The sequence below is a fragment of the Panthera onca genome, chromosome F1 (assembly GCF_046562875.1).
Source record: "Panthera onca isolate mPanOnc1 chromosome F1, mPanOnc1 haplotype 2, whole genome shotgun sequence".
Lineage (NCBI taxonomy): Eukaryota > Metazoa > Chordata > Mammalia > Carnivora > Felidae > Panthera > Panthera onca.
The window spans coordinates 32,212,051-32,234,545 of NC_138355.1; positions in this window are offsets into that span (position 1 = coordinate 32,212,051).

Genomic DNA, 22,495 nt, shown 5'->3' on the forward strand with positions numbered 1-22,495 from the left:
CAGGAGAGGCTGAGGAGGGAGGGGGAGGATGGAGGGGTGGGGGGAGACCGTGGACCTGAATTGTAGGCTCAGGTCTGGGTTAGAGACTTCCAGCCTTCTCTCCTGTCTCTTGCTCCTGCCCTTGACTTTATATGGCTCTAGATACAGAAAACTCATGTCTCCCACGCTGTTTTAAACCACAAGAAGTAGCAAGATTGCCTTGATCTTTTGTTCAGAAAGCCTTGAAAAATAATCTACTTGTGAAACTGAAAACCAGAAATTAAAAAGGAAAAGAAGAAAAGAAAAGAAAAGGGGGAGGGAAAAACAACATCAGAAAACAACCCTTGGTCTTTCATTTGCCTAAACCGAAGTAGTCACTCTTATTTTTCTTCTTTCTAATAGTTGTAAAATAAGCTTTCTCTGGATGGAAGTCCCTTGGCTCAGAAGCCACTGGTTTTAACAAGAGACAACTGCCTTATAAAGCAAGCAGCACTGTTAAATAGCTTCACTTGCATTTGTTTCTTATTTAATTGACCACCATAAGCAGGTTGCCTTATTTTACTGCCTATAATCCAAGGCTTTTGTATGGCACAGAAGTTAATGTTGAGGGCCTGTGGCTGTCCCTAGAGTGGCATAGAACACGGCCACCGCGTGTGACTTCAGGTGTGAGTGCAAACTTTGGTCCTTTGCTTTCGAGCCATACTTGAAGTTCTTTTTAAAGACGAAGGCGTTTATTAGAAGAAATGCCACCCATGTCTGATGACGGCTCTATCAAGGACACAAGCCTCACAGCTTTAATTGCTCTGATAGTTAAAGCTCAGAAGAGAGTAGAACATTATTTATAGTGATCGCTGCTAAGCAAATCATTTAAAAAATGGCTTTCTAAATGTAATATTTCCCTTTTAAGAAGCCCTCCAGAATTACAGGGGCTTTACAATGGAACATGAAACATATTGCAGGGAGAGAGACAGAAGCCGTCTTGATTAATGCCCACGATTATCAGCGATGCAAATCACTTTCACTTATTAAGTCTTGTTTAATATCCTAATGAAGGCTTCTGAGCAGATTTGGTAATTCCAGAGAAAGTGACTGTGAACTAATGCCCTTTCAGCATGTTGAGAATGAGCAGCACTATAAAGAAAACCTCATTTACCGTAATTCCTCCCCTGCACAGGACCCTTTTCTCAGCGTCTCCTTCGCAGCAGGAGACAATTAACCTTTTCAGTGCCAGAAGTGATTCCCAGCACATTCCAGCTGCGAAGGCCGGCGGGGTCAGAGGAAGATGGAAGTTCTCTTTAGTTTTCACTTCCATAGAACAGTTCTAAGAAACTGGACTACAGAGTAAGGGTTTAAAATGCCGCAGCTGGTTATGTTACTTGACTTGGGCACATGTGGCATCTTGTACCCTACCAGAGCCGTTGGAAGGGCCAACCCCGGCCAATCTGGCATTGCTTATTCAGCTCAAATCAAAGACCGCCAGAAATGAAAGCAGATTCGCCGAAGAAAAGCCTGTTCCACCCCGAAATGCTGGGCTTCCTTTGTGATCTGTCGGGAAGTAGGTTTTATTGAGGTTGAAAGTCTGGGAGGTCGCGCTGGGGGTGGTGATTTAGGGATCTGCCTTTGGCTTTCTTGTACAGCTGTGCTCCCATTCGATGGCTCTGCTCTACTTGGGGACACTGAGACAGCCCAGGGCTGGGGACTGTGCTCAGCCCTTCTCTGTCCGCATGGCTGCCCCCACCTGTGGACGCAATGTGATTTCCTAACATCACCACTTCTTCTTTCCAGAAGCAGGAGGTGGAAATGAGGGGGAGAAGGATCCCACTGGGGCAATGGCTGGTTGGTTGGTTGGTTGGTTGGGGAGTTTCCTGTAGTCATGTCTCTTTCAGGGCCCAACGCGGGGGGAGCACCTCCATTGAAGCATCCCCTCTGATTTTAGGAATGCCCTTTCATACCTCTTCCTACCTCAGTCTGGCTGCATTACCCCGTGTCCTGGTATAAAAGATGGCGGCCTTGCCTTTGGGTTAAGACAGAGAAAGGACAAGGCAATTTTCTGGTTTGCTTGGAATATAAAACAGCTCCAAGCTGGACACTTAGGAGCTGATGTGAACTTCTCCTTGTCCTAACAGGGTCAAAATCAAAGCCAGACAGCCCCCAGTGCAGGGACTCCAGTGGGCCAAACAATGAAACCATAGCATGAGCACATGAAGACTTGCTCATGGCAGATAAAAGAAAACCATTGCTCATTTTGTTTTTCCTAAAGGCTTTCAGGGCAGAGAGCGGTGGGTTTAGGTGAGAGAGGAGGAGAGTGAGGGTATGGAGAATGAAACGCTGATTCGTGGTCAAAGAGGAGGACAAAACGTTGGGAGGAGATCTGGATCACTTTGCTCCCCCAGATCCCAGGTGGGAAGAGATGCTGCCCGTTGAGTCCGTGCCCTTGGGGGTGGGGGTGGGATCCAGCGACGGGTCTGCAGCAGGGCAACACAACTGTGAGTGAGAACAAGGATTGCAGAGCTCAGTGGAGCCATCTGGATGGTTTGTCATCTCACCTTCTCTCTCTGGCTTCCTAATTCATGCTTCCAGCTGCCCCGCCCCTCCCTGCAAACCTCTGGGATTGTTTTTTCTTCACTTTGTGCTTCTCAGCTTTTAGCATGCTGGGGACTCCATTCATTTGTCTTGTTTACTGCTTAATTTTTGTTTCCCCTGCGAGAACGTTAGCTCCACGATGGTTGTCTGCGCACTGACACGCTTTGAACAGCGCACCTGGCAGGTGCTTGGTAAAGACTGGCTGAGCAGATGGATGAGTCCGGGGGTTACAAGGCCTGAGTTTCTCTGGGGCACAAAGGATGGGTTTTAGGCTGGAAGGTGAAAGGTTAGGCTCATGCTGGCTCGACCACGGTTAAGCCACTGCACATTTAAGACTTAAGACCTTCGACAGACTGTTTACACTTGAGCCAATAGATCCTCTTCCCTAGAATGCGGATGGGTGTGACCTCTCTCAGCCTACTCCAAGGGCCTGTGTTTTCTTGGTAGCACAGCAGAAAGGTGGCTATGGTAATGCTGTGAAAACCAGAAGGTATTATATGCATTTTGGGTATTGTAATCAGTGGAGACAGGCCTGGCGCTGTTTCGTTTTATTTCAGGCTCACTTTCTCGTTGCCCTTTTCTGCACTCAGAGCTCACATGTCTTCCCCTCTGCAAAACTCTCCCTGATCTTCCCAGGCAGAATTACTTACCCCTTCACCTCTGCTCCCCTATCCAGCCCGACTCGTTATCACATCCACGTTTTGTGTGTCTCTGCATCCAGAGCAACTACCTGCCAGACGCCATGTTACATCAACTCACTTCAGGCACAAACAACCCATTTCACAGATAAGGGAGCTGAGGCACAGAGAATTAAGTTAACACGCCCAAAATTCATACAGCTGGGAAGTGGGTGGTCAGGATTTGAACCCGGGCAACAGGTTCCAGCCTTCCCATTCTGTGCCCACGACCCTCGGGCTGCAGAGTGCTTTGCACACAAAGCGGAAGGGTAGATGTCAGAGAGGTGGGGCAAATCAATAGCATCAGGCAATATTTTCCGTCTGCCTGCCTGCAAAGGGTTGTTCCGAAAAGCAAGGGGAGAATGGATGTGAGTGTGCTTTGTAAATGAAAAAGCACTAAGCACTGAGAGGTTATTGTTATAATTAAATAGTTTTAATGACAACGGAAGTAGAAGTGTCTAGAACATTATCAAGAAGCATCTATGAAAGTACTCACCATCTGTTCTGGGGCAGTTCTGTAAAAGCCCAATGACATGGCTCACAGATTTCTAGACTTCTTTTTTGACCCCCTGCCAAGCTTTCAGGCTAATGAGATCTGATCAACTTTGCTTCAACCTCACTCTGAATTTTTTTTTTAACCTTGTATTTCTTTTATTTTGATTTTTAAAGATTGTGGTAAAATACATCTGCCATGAAGGTTTTACCATTTTCACTGTAAGGCTCATGAAGTAACACTGTGCCATCCATCACCACCATCCATCTCTGGCAATTCTGTCCTCCTCAGCGGAAACTTTGTATCGATTAAACCATAACTGCCACAGCCGCTGGGAACCTCTCTTTGACTTTCTATTGTATGAATTTGACTACTCCAGGTACCTCGGGATCATCCAGTGAAATCATCGGATGGAATCATATCTGTCTGTGACTGGCTTATTTCACTTCGCATAATTTGGCTTCAAGATTTATTCATGTTGGGGCATGGGGCAGAATTTCCTTTCTTTTTAAGAATTTCCTTTCTTCCTTTTTTTTTTTTTTTTTTTTTGTTCACCTATTCATCTGTCGGTGGACACTTGGGTTGCTTCCATTTTTGACTATGATAAATAATGCTGTTATGAACATGGGTGTACAAATATCTGTTCGAGTCCCTATTGAAATTCTTCTGGGTAGATACCTAGCAGTGGAATTGCTGGATCGCGTGGCAATTCTATTTTTAATTTTTTGATGAACCACCAAACTGTTCTCCACAGCAGCTGCACCATTTTGCATTCCTACCAACAGTGCGCAAACGTTCCAATTTCCCCACATCCTCGCCAACAGTTGTTATTTTCTGGTTTTTGTGTTTTTGATAATAGCCATCGTCATGGATGGGAAGTAGGTCATTCTGAATCTTTGAACGATTGTTTTGCTTGTTTGCCTTCCATATCTCTGAATTATTTTCCATCTTCAAGAAACAATCTTGGCCACATTAAATAGACTTGATTCTTTCATCTTGAATGTCTTCATTCTTTTATGTATCTGGCCTTCAAATAGATGGCCCAACATGTGCCAGCTACTTACTGTTGGAGGTGCTGGAAAACTCTGGTGAGTAGGACCATGGCAGCTCTTTGCTCTCTGGGAGTTCCGGGTTGAGTTTGGTCACATAGCACATAATTACGGTGGTTTGTTACCCTAAGGTATAAATTATCTCATTTATAGCTACCTTTGCAATATCATCATTTCAATTGTACATGACACAAGCTTACTTACACAGAACCCTGAAATTCTTACTTCTAAAGACTAAGGTTTTAGGGATGCATGTGGCCTTGGCTCTATAGACCCTTGGGTTTTTTTGTTTTTTCTTTTTGAAAAATCAGCTTTATGTTTTAAAATAGTTTCAGATTTACTACAAGGTCTGTATAGAGAGTTCCCATAAATCCCAGAGCCCATTATTAACATCTTACATTAGTATGGGATATTTATCACAATTAATGAACCCATACTGACACATTATTACTAACAAAAGTTCATAGTTTATTTGGATTCTCTTAATTTTTGCCTAATGTCTTTTTCTGTTCCAAGATTCCCATCTAGGAAACCACATTGTATTAAGGTGTCATGTCTCCTTAGGCTCTTCTTGACTGTGACATTTCTCAGGTGTCCCTTGTTTTTGATTACCTTGACAATTTTGAGAAGTACCGGTGAGGTATTTTGTAAATCCCTTTCTTTTTTTCTTTTTTTTAACATTTATTTATTATTGAGAGACAGAGAGACACAGAGAGCAAGTAGGGGAGGGGTAGAGAGAGGGGGAGACACAGAATCCGAAGTAGGCTCCAGGCTCTGAGCTGTCAGCACAGAGCCTGACTTGGCGCTCAAACTCACAAACTGTGAGATCATGACCTGAGTCGAAGTCGGTCGCCTAACCAGCTGAGCCACCCAGGTGCCCCTATAAATTCCTTTTTTATTGGGATTTGTCTGATGATTTTCTCATGCTTATATTGAGGCCATGGGTTTTGGAAAGGAGATCAGAGAGGTAAGGTACATTTTATCAAGGGTACAAATCAACATAATTTATCACTCTTGATGTTGACCTTGACCACGTAGCTGAGGTCATGTTTGTCATGTTTCTCTACGGCAAAATTATTCTTTCTTTTCCCCTTTGTATACCGTACCTCCTGGGAAGGAAGAGTGTCACTATATGGGCGTATAACTATGTGAGAGGCGTGTCACGCTTATGCAATGAGGAGTTATACTCTTTGAGAGCGGTATGTCTACGTAAATTACGTGGACTTCTTCTGCATGGAACGCTTGTCTCTTTTCTCACGTTTATTTATTTATTCAATGGCTTATTTATATCAGCATGACTCGGGGATATTTATTTCGTACTTTGGGTCACAATCCAGTACAATTTTGTTTATTTTCTTGATGAAATTGCTTCAGTTTTGACCACTGGGAAGCAATTTTAGTTGGTACCTCGGTCCCTTTGACATACTTCCACACCGTCGTGGGTTCTATGGTTTGTTCCTTTTTGAGCTCTTTCTTACTTTCTGGCACTACAAAGTGCGCAAGGCCCATCTTGTGTATTCCCTGCCCGAGTCCTAGAATCAGCCATTTTCTCAAGGATCCCTGCTCCTTTTATCGGAGAGCGATGTGAGAAACGAAGATCTAAGTGCTAGGTTGGCCCTCACTGCTACTGGGATGCTATTGCCTTCAGGTTGTCTCAGTTGATAAATGCGTGCAAATAGGCCCTCAATGGTGATGACTATTGTTAGCACTTTGGATGAAAATATCGATAAAATGTATTATATGCTTCTCCGCATTCGTGGAATACGGTCAGTATAATTTAACCTGTTCTTGGGAAGCGGGGCACTTATCTTGAATGCCAGTTATTTGGCCATGGTACAGTGACTGCCCTCAACTCCTAACCAGCTTGGAACGAGTGTTTATGTTTACACTGTGATGCCACACGGTTGCGCTAATCGAATTCTGTCCCAGCTTTTCGTAACCTTTCGAATTCATTTTCCTCTTGGCGTCTTTAACATCCACCTCTGTTTCCCTTCAATTTACTGTCTGTGATGTGCTATCTTTCTGTAACCAGATAACCGAGTTTGGTCAACTCGTCCATAAAGTGAAAGCGCAGAGGCACTGACTATGGGTCCTGAGGTCCACGCGCATAAATAAAATGAAAATTGTAATATCCATTGTAGACTGTGCGGAAAAAAGATCTTTTCCCCCTTTCCCTTACTCCTTGTTTCTCTGCTATGCTCTAGTTGCCAAGAGCACTGGATAGGGGAAGGTCAAATAAATGCTTTAAATTTCAACACCAAACTCATATGGGGTGCTGGTTTTTCCAGGTGGTTCTGTGTCCAGGCCCAGAGGGCATCGAGAAAGCTCTAAGTGCAGGAAGGGAGCAGGAGCCTTGCAATGCATTTGAGCTCTGGCCCTTTTGCTCTGCTCCAGGCAAATCACTCAACCCCCCCTGGGTCCAAGGTGTCCGACAGTAAATGAAAGAGTTGGCCTAGAATGTCCAAGTCCCTTTCCAGCTTTTTTTTTTTTTTTTTTTTTTAGAGAGCAAGAGAGACTGAGCCAGCATGGGGGAGGGACAGACAAAGAAGGAGAGAGAATCCCAAGCAGGCTCCCCACTGTTAGCACAGAGCCCATCGTGGGGCTTGAACTCACAAACTGTGAGCTGAAATTAAGAGTCAGACGGTCAACTGATGGAGTCACCCAAGCACCCCCTCCCCCTTTCCATCTTTAACATCCTGCGACTTCTGAGGGAGTTTATTAATCTTAGGAGAACAATGTGATATAATGGGCTTCCGAGCACCTTAATCTCAGTTAAGCTGCCTTCAGACTGAGTGACTTTGGGAAAGTCGCTCTAAAAATACCTACATCAGAGACCCACATGTGTACATGTAGGCACTTATTATATAATAAAGGAGGCACTGAAAATTGAGAGGGATGAGTGGGTTGTATATGGACAGTATCAGGAAAACTGGATCACTATATGAAGGAAAACTAAACTGGATTTCCAATAAGGTCACTAGGTGGATTAAATTCCTAAATGAGAAAGATTAAATTATAAATTTATAGAAGAAAACGTAGGAGAATATCTCTGCGATTAGGTGTAGGAAAGGTCTTAAACAAATGCCCGAACACAAACCTTAAGACCAACAAATAGATGAAATAGATTCCATCAAAGTTAGTCAGGGTTCTGTAATGATCATGTGTCACATACATATACCCATATGTATATATCTGAACGTATATGTATTTATTTTTATTTTTAATGTTTATCTTTGAGAGAGAGAGAGACAGAGTGTGAGCGGGGGAGGGGCAGAGAGAGAGGGAGACACAGAATCCAAAGCAGGCTCCAGGCTCCGAGGTGTCAGCATAGAGCCCGCCGCAGGGCTCGAACCTACGAACCACGAGATCATGACCTGAGCTGAAGTCAGACTCTCAACCGACTGAGCCACCCAGGCGCCCCTGAACATATATATTTTTTTAATGTATGTTTGCATAAACATCACAGTCCCTGGACCATGGACCATAACCTAACCCTCCCCTACCCCCACCCCCACTCCCGCCGCAAGGGTAGGGATTAGCACTTAGCACACAGTAGGTGTTTATACTGGTGGGATAAATGAATGGGGGTACAGGGACCAGGTCCGCACTGGCTACTTCGCGGGGATCTTTTGGGGATAATGTGAGAGAACAGGCATGAATACTCAGACTTTAAAAGCTGTTGGCCTGGAATAATCCTCAGAATTCCTCTGGCCCAAGGGTTAGCATACCTCTGGATTTTATAGCTGGGTTAAGAATAGGTACCTGGACTAAAAAAAGTTGCAGACTCTGGACCAGCCCACTCACCTTTCCCTAGATCCATGTGTGGGCTCAAAAATCTGTCATTATTTTTTTTACAAGAGAAAGGGCTTTTTTTAAAACATCATTGGGTTGGATAATATCAAGTACTGTGAGAATTAAAGGAGCCCTGGAGATGCATTTGGAATGTCAGAACCGGCTTCTGAGTGAAGCTAGCAGTTGAACTAGGCCTTAAAATGATGACACTTTTTTTTTAAAAATTTTTTAAAGTTTATTCATTATTGAGAGACAGAGGGAGACAGAGCATGAGCAGGGGAGGGACAGAAAGACGGGGAGACACAGAATCTGAAGCAGGCTCCAGGCTCAGACCTGTCAGCACAGAGCCCGACATGGGGCTCGAACTCACAAACCGCGAGATCATGACCTGAGCCGAAGTCGGATGCTCAACTGACTGAGCCACCGAGGCGCCCCAGGATGACAACACTTTTGATGAAAGAATTTAGTTTAATGCAACTTTGCTCCACACTCCCCGTTTTTCTCACTTCTTCATGGCAACTTCACTGCCACCTGGATCACGAACCACCTAGTCCGTCTGACTTCAGAGTGTGAGTGTTTTAGCTCATTCTGGGAGATCTGAGCTGTGATCCCAGCCTCTGACTCCTAACAAAGCTTTCCCACCTGAACACACAAAGTTCTGAAAGAAGCTCTCAAGATCCAGTAAGTCCTGGTGGAAAATTCCTTCCTGTTTTGGCCAGCTCTGGGTCAGCTGGCAGATATTTAAAAAGAGAGTTTCTTCTGATCCATTGAAGGGCAAGAGGTGCTTTGAACTCGGTCTGGCGAGGAACTTCATCATGTGTGCATCCCAGACCTGTTGCTATAGCACCTGAAATAAATGAGTCACAGGGGAAACACAGCAGGGGCTGGTGACAGCTATATGTGCAAATCAACGGTTGGTCACCCAGCCAGCCGACGATGATAAGCTTCCCTTCGGCCATAAACCCGACCCAGCTGTGGGGCGTGAGCAAACCTGTGTGAAGGCGGAGAGAAGGTTTATTTCCTATTGGCAATGAGTCCTTTTGAACCTTGACCTTCCTCAAACTGTCCTTCTCTGATAAATGCAGGGTACCAGAAACTGAAAAGAATAAGTAACAAAATGCAGCGCACCCCCCCCCCTTCTAAAACGACAGACCTCAGAGTGAGATAGGACAAGTAAAGCAGTAAAGACAGATGTGCAGTTTAGAAAATGCACCAATTCTGGGCCCTCTGAAAGCATTTGCTGTGAGTAAATGAATAGTGGAGGTGATTCCTTCCTCTCCTTTGATTCACTTTTGAATGCGCCAATTCATCCATAATTAACAAGAGTAAAACGCACCAGATAGACATTTAAGTTGTGTTCATGCTTCTGACACATCCTGATGGGACCTAAGGAAGAGGAAACCCTGGCAGTCGAGTGAGGGGCATTACAGCTGTTTTGCAACCGTGTTAACAGCTCCCCAAGTTATGGCTGTGAAAGTAAGGAGGCCAACGGTTTTGAGCTCCTGGAAACTCTTGTAGGACCAAACCAAACTTTTAGCAAGAAGCACCAAGAATTCCGAGAGAGACACAGGTAGGCACAGGGGCACGTGCACACGCTTCCCGCCACGCCTCCACACGCACTCACGAGCAACCTCCCGCCCTCAGCAACTGTGTGGATAGAGGCAAAGGGAAGGAGAAAGTTCAACTCAGAAGCAGATAGAAAAACAGTAAGATTTGGGTATTGCAATATTCAAATTGACTGACTATATTTGTAACTTCCCTCCATCAATTTACGGATATATATATATTTTTTCTTTTTTTGAGGGAAGAATATGTTTCTCACATTAAAAGCTTTTATAGTACTCGAAGAATAAATACTGGAAAGATACACCAGTGGAGGTAAACGACAACATTGGTAAGGGATTGATTTCAAGAGGGACAGAGAGGAGGTGATGGAAGGAAGCGATCCACGCCAATATGGACAGAGAACCTTGAGTTCCCGAGAGCCTTCAGAGAGCCACCTCTCCCTCCCCCAACCTCGGCATTCTGAAGGCCAAGGATAATCTGCATGACTTAACGGCCTTCGTGTCTCATGCTCTCTTCCCTTCGATTCAGGAGATTACTGCCAATTTAATTCTTCTAAATACAGTTCAAATATATGTTTTCTTGCTCGCAGCACTTCTATGGTTCTCCTTTATCCATTAAATAAAATACTTTTCTGGCTCTATACATTCTTCCCTATGCTTTCATTAAACTACCTGCTTCCATTGACTAAAGCGGTCCTTCCTGGATTCTTTGTGCTCCCGACCTTCCTTCCTGATCAATGCCCACCTCCTAGGGGCTCCAGCGCTGCTGTTGAATTGTTGCCCATCTTTCAAGGCCTATTTCAACTACTGCCTTCTCTATGATGCCTTATCTGATAACCTTGATCTCTCCGGATGGACCTTTTAATTCCTACAGTCATTTATACTTTTCTGAAATTATTTATGTAGATAAATGATTCTCTTTATGCAATATGGATAAATGATTGTATTTATGATTATATGTCTATATCTATCTGTGATTGTTATCTCTCTATATAAATTATGGCATTGAACATACCTCCCTGTGCATTATTAACAAGATAGCTTTATGTAGTATCTTTCCTACTCGATTGAAAACTCCCTATCTGGGTCTTTCATGTTTGCCTCTTCTTTTTTCTTTCTTTCACATTTTTTCATGTTTTTATTTTTTAATGTTTATTCATTTTTCAAAGAGAGAGAGAGAGAGACAGAGCATGAGCAGGGGAGGGGCAGAGACAGAGGGAGACACAGAATCTGAAGCAGGCTCTAGGCTCTAGGCTGTCAGGACAGAGCCTGACGGGGGGCTCGAACCCACAAACCATGAGATCATGACCTGAGCCGAAGTCAGATGCTTAACAGACTGAGCCACCCAGGTGCCCCACTTTCACTTTTTTTTTAATTTGTGAAAGTATCATATGACTATGTAAGTGCACACAACCTAACTGTACTGCTTAATATGTTATTAAAAGAAAACAGCAAGTAAACCAGCACTCGGGTCAAGAAAGAAAGCATCACCAGCATCTCAGGAGCCGCCATTGTTGCCTCCATATGCTCCTTCCCTACCCTCTTCACCATAGTCACTCCCTTCCCTTTAGCACCTGCCATAGAAGCCTGGGCTTAGCTAGCGGTCAGAAAATGCTTGAAGGATAAATGAGTAGACAGTGAGGTAGGTGCAGCCTAAGAAAATGTCAGCATCACTGGAAAAAGGGCCCAAGCTTCATTCCCCTACTCAATGGTGGGTCAGAATTCCCTCCATACACGAAAGATACATATTCTGCAATCGTAGTTGTTGTTTTTTAGAAAGCACCTACACAGTGAAGGATTCTCAGCAGTGTGGGATCCGAGCCTAGCAAGGAAGGACACTGCTTGGTTAAGTTGTATTTTGAGCTGTTAGGAAGTTAGAAATCGTGGCTCCCTTTGGGGGTCCTAACGGGGGTCTAACAAGAGCCACACAGGCACCGGATGCTTGGGAACTGTGGCAGGGACGGGTTCAGGATGCAGTTGTGCTCCCAGTACAATCAAAATCCTGGGGTTGAATATGATTTTCAGGATCTCTCGGAAGCCCCAGATGGGAGAGCATCGAAGAGTGGTCCGAGGGTAATAGAACCGGGGAGGATCGCAGTGTCTCATGTCATCTTGTTGCTGTGACCAGTAACCTTTTCAATATTTATGTTTTATTTTTATCTCTGCATTAGAGAGGCATGATTTGTGCACAGGCTGTTAAAAACAGTTCTGAGGGAAACACACTTCCAGCTGCTTCCTCCTGCTTTCCATCTGCTGTATTTATGCGTCTTTGTATGCATTTAACTGTTACTTGTTGGTGTAATTGGGGTTTTACCGAGGACAGGGAAAAACATTCCCTAAGGGTGCGTTGTCAGTGCAATTGATCTGAAAAAGATGATCTCGGTTAGCCACTAATAAACCTTAAACTTCCACACGGAACAATAAAAGAAACACCAAGTAACTTTAAGTTTTAAGAGTTAACTTGCTCCAGAAATATTTTTATATTCCCATATTTGTGCATCAGCTACTCTTTCCCCCATTTAATCTTAAATATGTAAATCCTCAATTTATCTGGAATTACTTAGTGAAAGGCTGATGTGTGAGTGTGGCAGATTATAATATTCCATCGCCACCCCTGATCCTCTTTACCTCTTATTCTTTTCATAGCAGATCAAAAAAGCTGCGTGCGTGCCACAAGAATATATTATTTTAAGAGACTTGGACTTTAGAAATTGATTTCCTTGATGAGAAAAAGAAAAGTCTCCTTCTGACCCAGAGGGTCACTTCATAATCCCGTCACTCTACATCAAAAAAGCTTTTTTTTTTTTTTTTCTTTTAGGAGAAGATGAGAATATTTCTAAAAAGGAATTAATTTTTCAGCTGTAGTAAAAACAGTGACTTGCGGACTTAGCCATCCCAGAAGAGGGGCCCTTTACAGAATACATCTCCTGTGATTAGAAGAAGCTCTTGATATATTTTAGGGTCGGGCAGTTTTCATGGAAATTGGAATTTGTGCCATGGGATGAAATTGATATTACATTTTATTGATGATTTGAAGGCTTAAGTTAGTTTTAAGGCTTTTTTATTTATTTATTTTTTTTTGTAGAGGGATTTCACTGCTTCCAAATACATCATAATGACGGGGGACAAGAGCAGCTCTCCTCCTCGTGTGTGGATTTAAATTAAGAGGCTATTAAACAGCACGTGATTTTCATCACCTTTTGATTGAGGTTCAATCGACGACGCTAATTTGCATGCCGGGAATGCCCGTGCCTGTTCCAGAACCTGTCCAAGCCAGGACAGTGCCTCTTTATCCAGCTGTACATGAGAACCACCTGGAGAGCTTTATCATCTACTGGTGCCCTGGCCAGACTTCGGGAAATTTTGATTCAGTTGATCGGGAACCCAGGCCTCACCGTGCTTTGGAAGCTTTCCCCAAAGTGATTCTAATAAGCAGACAGGGTTGAGAACCACTGAAATGTCGTATTTTCTGAAACCACATGGCATTCTATTATCATGAAGTATCTGTCACAAAAGTCTAACAGTTGCGTTTCTAGAGTCCATTGCTTCACTTGTGGACACGTGGTTGTTCTGATGGAAGATTTCTAAGCTCTTCACTAACACGAAGCCTCAGGACATCTCTCTGAAGCCCCCAAACTAATACGTCAGTGTTCATTTTGCGGATGGATATAATGAGGTTAGAAAAAAACATTCTCAGCTCAGGATGTGTGTGTATGCTATCTACACACGCATATACACTAAACCAGAAGACGAACGTGTGAGGAAGTATTAGCAAAATAATGGGATGTAAGGTTCTTGTCGGCCTCTTTAAGCCCCGTGCAAAATTATCTCGGCCACTGGGGACAGAAATTACATCACTAATTCCTTTCTTAGCTTTAAGCTTGGTGCCCCGGTTGGCAATCCTTAAAGGTCATTTGATTCCTGAGGAGATAGCATTAGATACCATTACTGGTTCCTAGTGCCCTGGTGGGAAAGAATGTGTCTTCTGGACCCAGGGTCGTGGAGAAGGGCAGGCCCTGGGCGTGTGACATCACGGGTGTGGGACCTGTGCCGTGGCACAGCATGCCATGCTTAGGAGGGCCCCACACTTGGTTTAATGCTCTCCTGTTACCATCTTGAAATTCTTTATAATTTTTTAACAAGGGTCCTGCTGGTCTTGGGTATGGCCTCCAACGATATACTGTCCATTGCTCTCTGGTGTGGGACTGAGTGGACTCAGAGAGAGGGTTTGAAGAGTTGTAGACCCACAGAAGTACTAGGGTCCCTGAGGCTGGAAGTCACCGGGCTGAGGGGCTTAGGCAAACACCCACTATTACCACAGGCACATTTGGTGTCAACTCTCTTCCACAATGACCTCAACTATATGCCAGGCACTAACTAGACTGCTGGGGCTATCACACTAAGCCTGCATGGACCACGTACTCCGGCAAAGAAACAACTACAATCACGTGTGCAAAGTGCTACGGCATGGGATGTATGAGGTGCCATGGGAACGCCATACCCTTAAGGACACCCGACTCAATTTGCTGGGGTCAGAAAAGGCAGGATGTCTACACTAAGGTAGAAGGATAACTAGTAATTAGCCATGGGAAGAGGAGGAATCGGAATATCCTAAGCAGAAAGAATAGCATATGCAAAGGCCCAGGGTAAAAGAGAAAACTGCCTTAGAAGAAATGAAATGAAGTTCAGTGTGGCTGGAAATGCTAAGGAGAAGGGAGCGTTAAAAGATTACTTTGGAAAAGCAGGTAGCGGTAAGATGACCGATGGGGCTAGTAAGTCATAAGAGGTGAACGTATTGACCATCCCACTAGACCACAGAACTAATGGCTGCATGGATTGCATCACTTTGTCTTCACAAGGACCTTATAAATAGGTTTAGTTTGTTAACCCATTTTATGGAGGAGGAAACTGAGATTAAGCAACTTGCCCCAAGTAACACAGCTAGTAAATTGTAGGATTAAGATTCAGATGCAGCTGTGTCTCCTCACAAAGCCTGAGTCCCAAATCACTGTATCATGTAGCTAAGAAATGTGGCTTTTAACCTCAAAGAAATGGAAAATTATTAAAGGGTTTTAAACAGGCAAGTAACACAAAGAGCTTTGCGTTTTAGGAAGGGAATTCTGACTCCGAGTTTCACTGAGTGATTCAGGGGTGCATTTTGTGAGCTCGTAAACTACGCCTTTGCCCTTCTTTGCTCCTCTCGCTTATCTTTTGGACAAAGAAGCCCAAACTGATCACCTTCATTTCCAATGGGCAACTTTGGACAGAATTCGGTGGGGCAGACTATTCCAAGGCTCGAAATGAAGTTCTCAGTTTGTATGTGGTAGCTTGGCCTCATTGTGGAGAATTGTCTGTATAATCTGGACGCATATACAGAAGATAAGAAGTAAAAGGATTCCAAATGGTAATTTTGGAAATTAAATTAACTTAAATTTGGCAAATTTGAAAATTAAATTTTCAAAATTAAGTCCTTATAGAGCCTCACAAGATTCTGTACAAATAAACACATACTCAGAAACAAGACAAAAATCAACCAAAAAACTATCATCTTGCCCCTCTTTGCCTTCTCTTCCTTACACAGGGTGTTTTCTAGCTGGCACTTTCCTCTCTGAGAGATTCTCCACCCACCATGCCCAATCTCCTCCCCTATAGCTTTTTCCCCGGAGGCTGTTGTCTTTTCATCGCGGAAACCTTATATTTCTGATACTCTCAAGTTCTATGCTTCCAGAGAAACAGCAAGATCGAGTGGGAAATGAGTAGGGGTCTGCCATAACTGGGTTCAAGTCTCAGGAGTTTTTGACCTCCCGGCTATTAGTTTCCATTTTCTCATTATAAAAAATGGTAAGTTAGTATCAACCCAGAGCATTCTGGGGGTACTAAATGAGACAAGGTGTTTGAGAAGACTCTGTCTCTTGTAGGTTACCCGTTGGTTTCTTTTCCTTCTTTTCCACTTAGACACTTCCACTTAGGCAAATGAGTTGCCTATCTGCTCTCAAATCCTACTGTCCTCTTGAACTTTCCTGGCCCTGCCAGACCCCTCTTCACTCTCTGCCCCTTTGGCAATCAGAGGCCCTATGGTAACACTTGGCTTTGCAAACAGTTTCCTCCTTCTGATGGGTGTACTAGGAGCTTCCCCAATCAGGCTCCTTGAGGGCAGAAGCCAAGTCTGATAAATTTTTTGAACAGTCCTATAGTGTCCTCTCCAAAGGTCTATACTTGGAAGGAAGTCACGAATGTAGCATTCGTCGGCCATCAGCTGGAAAGGCTATGCACAATGTGGAGGGGACAGGTTTTCGCCCATTAATGTTAGTGAAACAATAATTTTCCAGAATTCCTTAAGCTTTTAATTTTATGCTTATTCAGGGATAGTGACTGTGCCCGTGGCTTCTTACTTATCACTTAATGTATCAGCACTATCAAGTTCCTCGAAAGCTTGTTGAAATACAAGCTTAATGTTCTTCGTTCCAGAAGAGGCAGATATGGTTACACTGGGTATTTATAGAAGAGTCCTCAGTGAATCTCTCAGATGTGGGACTCTCTTTAACTCCAAACAGAGAAATGCATTTTGGTTTTTTGTTTTTTGTTTTTTTTGGTTTCCTTTCTTTTTCTTTTCACTTGCACGTAATTCTATTAGGAAAAACCAAAAGAGAGGGTGTAGAGGGAGGGCGGCAGGTCCTCAACAGCACCAATGGTCACACACAGTGCTACTTATTAGAAGCCAGGCACCATGAGAATTCTTTTACTAGTCCTAACAATCCATTACGTAGGTATTCTCTCCCACTTCACAGTTTAGAAAACTGCGGCACAGAGAGGTTAGGTAATTCACCTAATTTTACTCAGCTACGCAAGGCAGAGCCAGTGTATAGCCCAGACGATGGGTTCCAGAACCCGAGCTTCTCATCTCTGTGCTGTGCTGCCCATATAGCACAAGCACTTAGGGTAGTGGAGAGTTTTGAATTACAGGTATCCTCATGTAAACATGCTGAGTTAGCCCGGCCCCTTATGTCACTTGAACATCAATAAGAAGGAAAGGCCAGGGTTGAGGAAGACATGGGCTGTCCCAGGGCTTCACCAACCATGTCTAATCATGCCCAGCTTTCCATTTGTGTGCTTTGTGAGGACTGCAGGAGAGCATTTAAAAGCCCTTCAGGCAGTGTTCGTTCTCCCTGGGTGTACAACAAATGACCTGGGGGGGTGGGTGGGTGTCCCCCTCTTCAGGATGCCCCACCTTCCTGCCCTCTTGATGGATGCCAATTATCCGGTAAAGCTGTCCTTTCTCTTGAACCAGGAAATGGTCTCCGAATGCTCTAGAAAACCTTCTCCGGTGGATTACAGTTGGCGTGGAAGGTGAAACCTGTTTGTTGTGCTTGCCCTAGCCCACGGGGGTAGGGATCATGTCATATTTGTATTTGGTGCTAGGCATATAAGGGCCTCCGCGAATGAGTGAGTGAGTGAATGGATACTTACAAGCATATTTGCATTTACTATGGACTCTGCTGTGACTCCGATTAAAGCCAATGGTTTTAATCAAGGCAGAATATCTTCTTTAAACACAAGGATTAGCCTCTATGAAAAGAGAAATGTAAACAGGACTCTAATTAGAGAATTTACTAATTATTCTTCCCTGCTGAGGACATTAGCTGGGGTTTAGTCTTTAGCTGTGACTGCCATACGACTTTCTCTTTATCTCCAGAAAGGGAAAAATTGACTGGAAAGATTCATTTCAATACCCTGATTCCTTTCCTGCTCTCTTTCACCCTCAAAAAAAAAAAAAAAAAAAAAAAAAAAAAAAAAAAGATATTCCAGCATGAAAGATCACAGACTCAGCCCAAAACAGTGGACCCAGGTTGACGGCATTCAGGAAGCCTGCACACTCCTGGAGCCCCAACTGCTGAGGTAAAGATAAATCGGCAGGAAGATTTCTTTGGAATGATGTGAATTTAATGAATCATGAAAAATATCCCCAGCTGTTCTTAAATTTAAGGGAGATTGAGTGATAACAAAAGATAGTTTCCCTCCCTCTTAGATGTAGGTTGGAGCGGGAAAGAGCAGTGGTTAAAAAAAAAAAAAAAAAACCCCGAGGCCAAAAGCTTGTCTTTTCTTTCCCATCTCTTCTATTGTTGAAGGGGAAAAAAGCTGTCGGCAGTCAGCAGCCACTGAAGGGCATGATGAAGAGTGTTTGCTATTACCAGACTTGAAGAATTCTCCACTCTGGTTTCAAAGATGTGGCTGCCCTAGCAGCAAACATTTAGGAAGTGATGGGCTTTGCTCTCGCCCCCTCCCAACCCCCAGCCACCACCGTCCTCACATCTCATCCAACCTCTTTATTAACACATGGACTTGCTGAAATTAAAAATAATGATTCTCCCATTCCTCATCCCAGCTGCTGCAGCCCTCACTTCCCCGGCCCTGGAAATCCTTATTAACCCATTGAGCGGTGTGGCCTCCCAAGCCTGTCCTCAGCTGGGAGAGCAAAGCCAGGCCTTGGTGGGTTTGGCTAAGGTTCAGGGATTCCCAATCTAGGTCCTCGAGATCCGTGCTGGAGGGCTGAGAGGGCTCTGAGGAGGGCTTGAAAAACATGAGTGACTTCTTTCCCTGCAGCCCTCAGCCTGGGCTGCTGTGGGTCCCCTTGAACAAGCCCCACATCGACCCAGGAGGCCAGGTCCTGGGCACGGCGTCCGGGTGCACAGCTCGCTCTCCCGACCTGAAGAAGCACAAGGCAGGTGGGTAGCTGTGAGGGTCGAGAGGGAATGCCTGCTCAGCCCTTCCATCTTGGGGTCTATTACCTGTCTAGATAAATTTCCTTTTTCTTCAAGGTGGGTGAGGAAGGCTAATAGATGCTAAGCAAGATTTTTTTGTTTCCTTAAGGCAATTTTTAACTTCTAAGCATAGTTGAGAGATGTGTTTGAGGAATGGAAATGCTAGCTTCTCTGTGTAACCCCTAGAAAGGGGTCAGAGAAAAGCATGGATGGTGAAGGTAATAATGATAATATTGAATATTAATGGCAAACAACAAAATTGAGGACTTAACCCAGACACAATATTAAATGCTTCTCATGCATGATGCATTAAATAAATACACACACACACACACACACACACACACACACACACACAAACACACACACACACAATCTTCCAAGAGGTAGATAATTGTAATTGCCTATCAAACAAGCTGGACTTGGTGAGATTTTAACAGGAAGAAAATTTACTTTTTTATGCCACTCTTTCCAAACCCTGTTGGATCACTTTCCTTCCTACTGGATGATAAATTAGGCAGATCCATAGCCTGGGATAGCCATTTTGGCTTATTAACAAAATAATATCAATCAAGACTGTGCAATCCTGGCAGAAGGATAGGCACCTAGATCAATGGAACAAAATTGTCATCTCGGAAATAGCCCCACACAAGCACAACCGATAGATTCTTGACAAGGGTGCAAAAGTAATTCACTGGAAGGAGACCATTTTCCACAAATGGGGCTGGAGGATTTGGACATCCCCAAGCAAGACCTGAACTGACCTACATGTCACAACTTGTATAAAAATGATTGCACGATGGCTCATATACTTTAATTTTTTTGATGTTTATTTATTTCTGAGACAGAGAGAGACAGAGCATGAGTGGGGGAGGGGCAGAGAGAGAGGGAGACACAGAATCCGAAGCAGGCTCCAGGCTCTGAGCTGTCAGCACAGAGCCCGATGCGGGGCTTGAACTCACAAACCGTGAGATGGTGACCTGAGCTGAAGTTGGTAGCTCAACCAACTGAGCCACCCAGGTGCCCCTGGCTCATTTACTTTAGTATAAGATGTAAAATTATACAACTTTTGGAAGAAAACATAGGAGGCAATCCTTGAGACATAGGGGTTGGGGAAGAGTTTTTAGACATGACATCAAAACATGATCTATAAAAGGAAAAACACTGGTAAATTAGACGGAAGACAGACTAAAGACTGGGAGAATGTATTTGCAAACCACATATCTGAAAATGGACTCACATTTAGAATACATAAAGAACTCTCAAAACTCAACACTTAAAAAAAAGCAGACAATTCAATGATAAATTGGACAAACAGTGTGAAGGAATATTTTACCAAAGATGATACACAAGGACAAAAGAGACCATGAGAAGACGGGACGTTCATCATCGCCAGCCACCAGGGAAGTGAAAATTAAGATCATAATGAGATCTCACTACATTCTTACTGGAACAACTAAAACTAAACACAGTGAGGCCACAAAATGCCGGCAAAGCTGTGGGGAATCTATATCCCTCCTAAATGGTGGGAATTTAAAATGTTACAGCCACTCTGGAAAGTAGTTTGGCAGTTTCTTTAAACACACATACACACACACACACATACACACACACACACCAAGAACAACAAACAAAGAAAAAAACTGGACATACTTAACCGTACAACTCAGCCATCATGCTCCCAGCCATTGATCCTGGAAAAAATGAAGCAGGCACATAAAACCTGGGCATGGGCAGCTTTATTGATTTATCTACCTTTGTGGAAATGACCAAAATGTCTTGCAACAAGTGGATGGTTAAACAAGAGGTGGTGCATCCACACCATGGTGTGTTATCTGCAAGAAAAGGGAACAGGCTTTTCACACGCTGAACGTGGATGGGTCTCAAGGGCGTCATGCCGATTTTTCAAAAAGCTCATCTCAATAGGTCACAAGATGTATGAATCTATTTCTGTAACAGTCTCCAAATGACACAGGTATAGAAACAGAGAGCAAGTTGGTGGTTGTCAGGTGTTAGGGATGGTGGGAGAGGGGTGGTGGTGAGGGCGGTGACGTGACTCCAAAGGGGTGACCCCAGGGAAATCTCTAAGCTCAAGGAATGATGGTTCTGTGTCTTGATTTTCCTGGTAGCTGCCATTAGCGTGGATTTGCGTGTGTGATGAAATGATCCAGGACTGTACAAACACAATGCACCGATGTCAATTTCCTGGTTTTGAGAGGATGGCTATCTCGGGTGGCTCAGTTGGTTAAGTGTCTGACTCTTGATCTCTGCTCAGGTCATGATCTCACGGTTTGTGAGATCGAGCCCCACGTGGGGCTCTGTGCTGACATCGCGGAGTCTGCTTGGGAGTCTCTCTCCCTCTCCCTCTCTCTCTCTCTCCCCCTCCCCCACTCGCACTTGCTCTCTCTCTCTCCCTTTCTCTCTCAAAATAAACAATTTTTTTAAAACGACAACAACGACAAAACCCTTTTATATCTCATCTTATTTAAAGCTTCTCCCCTCACTAGCACTGCCAGATCAGGCCTTCTCTGGGCCTAGAAGTCTGCTGCATTGTTAGGGCAGGCCAAGCCAGGCTCTGGTAATAAAAACAAAACAAATCAAAACAAGGTCCCTGAAATTTTGGTTCCTGAGCATAAGAAAGCTTTGGCACCTGTGTCCACTGGGGGGGAGAGCAGTTCACTTCTGAACACTGACTCAGAGTTGCGAGGTCCTTCCAACTTCTGACTCTGCCGTCTTCAACCTGTGCCTTCCCTGACCACCCGGGGAGGAGAAGGAAAATAGCAGAGGATCACGCGGGGGACTTTATGGAGAGGCCTGGAAGTGTCCCTTATCTTTCTCACCTACATCCTGTGGCCCAGAAGTCAGGCATCGGAGCCCAGTTTGACCGAAAGTAATGCTGGGAACTACGGTCCAGCCTCATGTCCGGGACTAGCACTGATGGTGGGAGTGAGGAGGATCTTGTGGTGGGGTGGGTGGCAGGTGAGAAGACTCTGTATTCCCTGCAGAGGAAAGAGTGACATGACTCCTTTCTTTGCTTTCTCCTCCCTTGTCGCTCACGTCGGTCTCCCCAGGGAGGCAAGGAACGAGTAGAAGAGAAGGGCAACACCTTCCACCGGTGGCGAATGTGGGGTCGGCTCCATGCGGGACCCACCCACTGGCTGTTCTCCTCGGGCACCTTAGTGGGGTGTCTGGAGACACCACTCCCTTCAGCAGTGAGTCTGCCTTTGATGGGACACTCACGCATCTGCATATAAGGGCACGTGTCAGCTTCCTTCCGTGGGAGCCACCTCATCCTGCCATTCCGGACAAGCACGGGGACACGGTGAGTCACCCTGGGCAGGTTCCTTTGAGGTGACTCAAGCCTGATCCTGGGAAAGCCAGCATCCTGGCACCACTGAAGCTGGAGGTACAGACAGCTCCTTCCATGGCCTTCTTTACTTGCTTCGCCAAGAGAGGAAGCTTTAGGTGTTTCTCAGGCAAGAGTCAGACGACACAGGCCGTTTGCTCCCACAAACTCTTCACTAGCGCCCACAGCGTCTCCTTACTTGGTTTGAGAGGGGAACCCCCTTTCCTTCTCTGTGCAGGTGAGCAGGAAGGG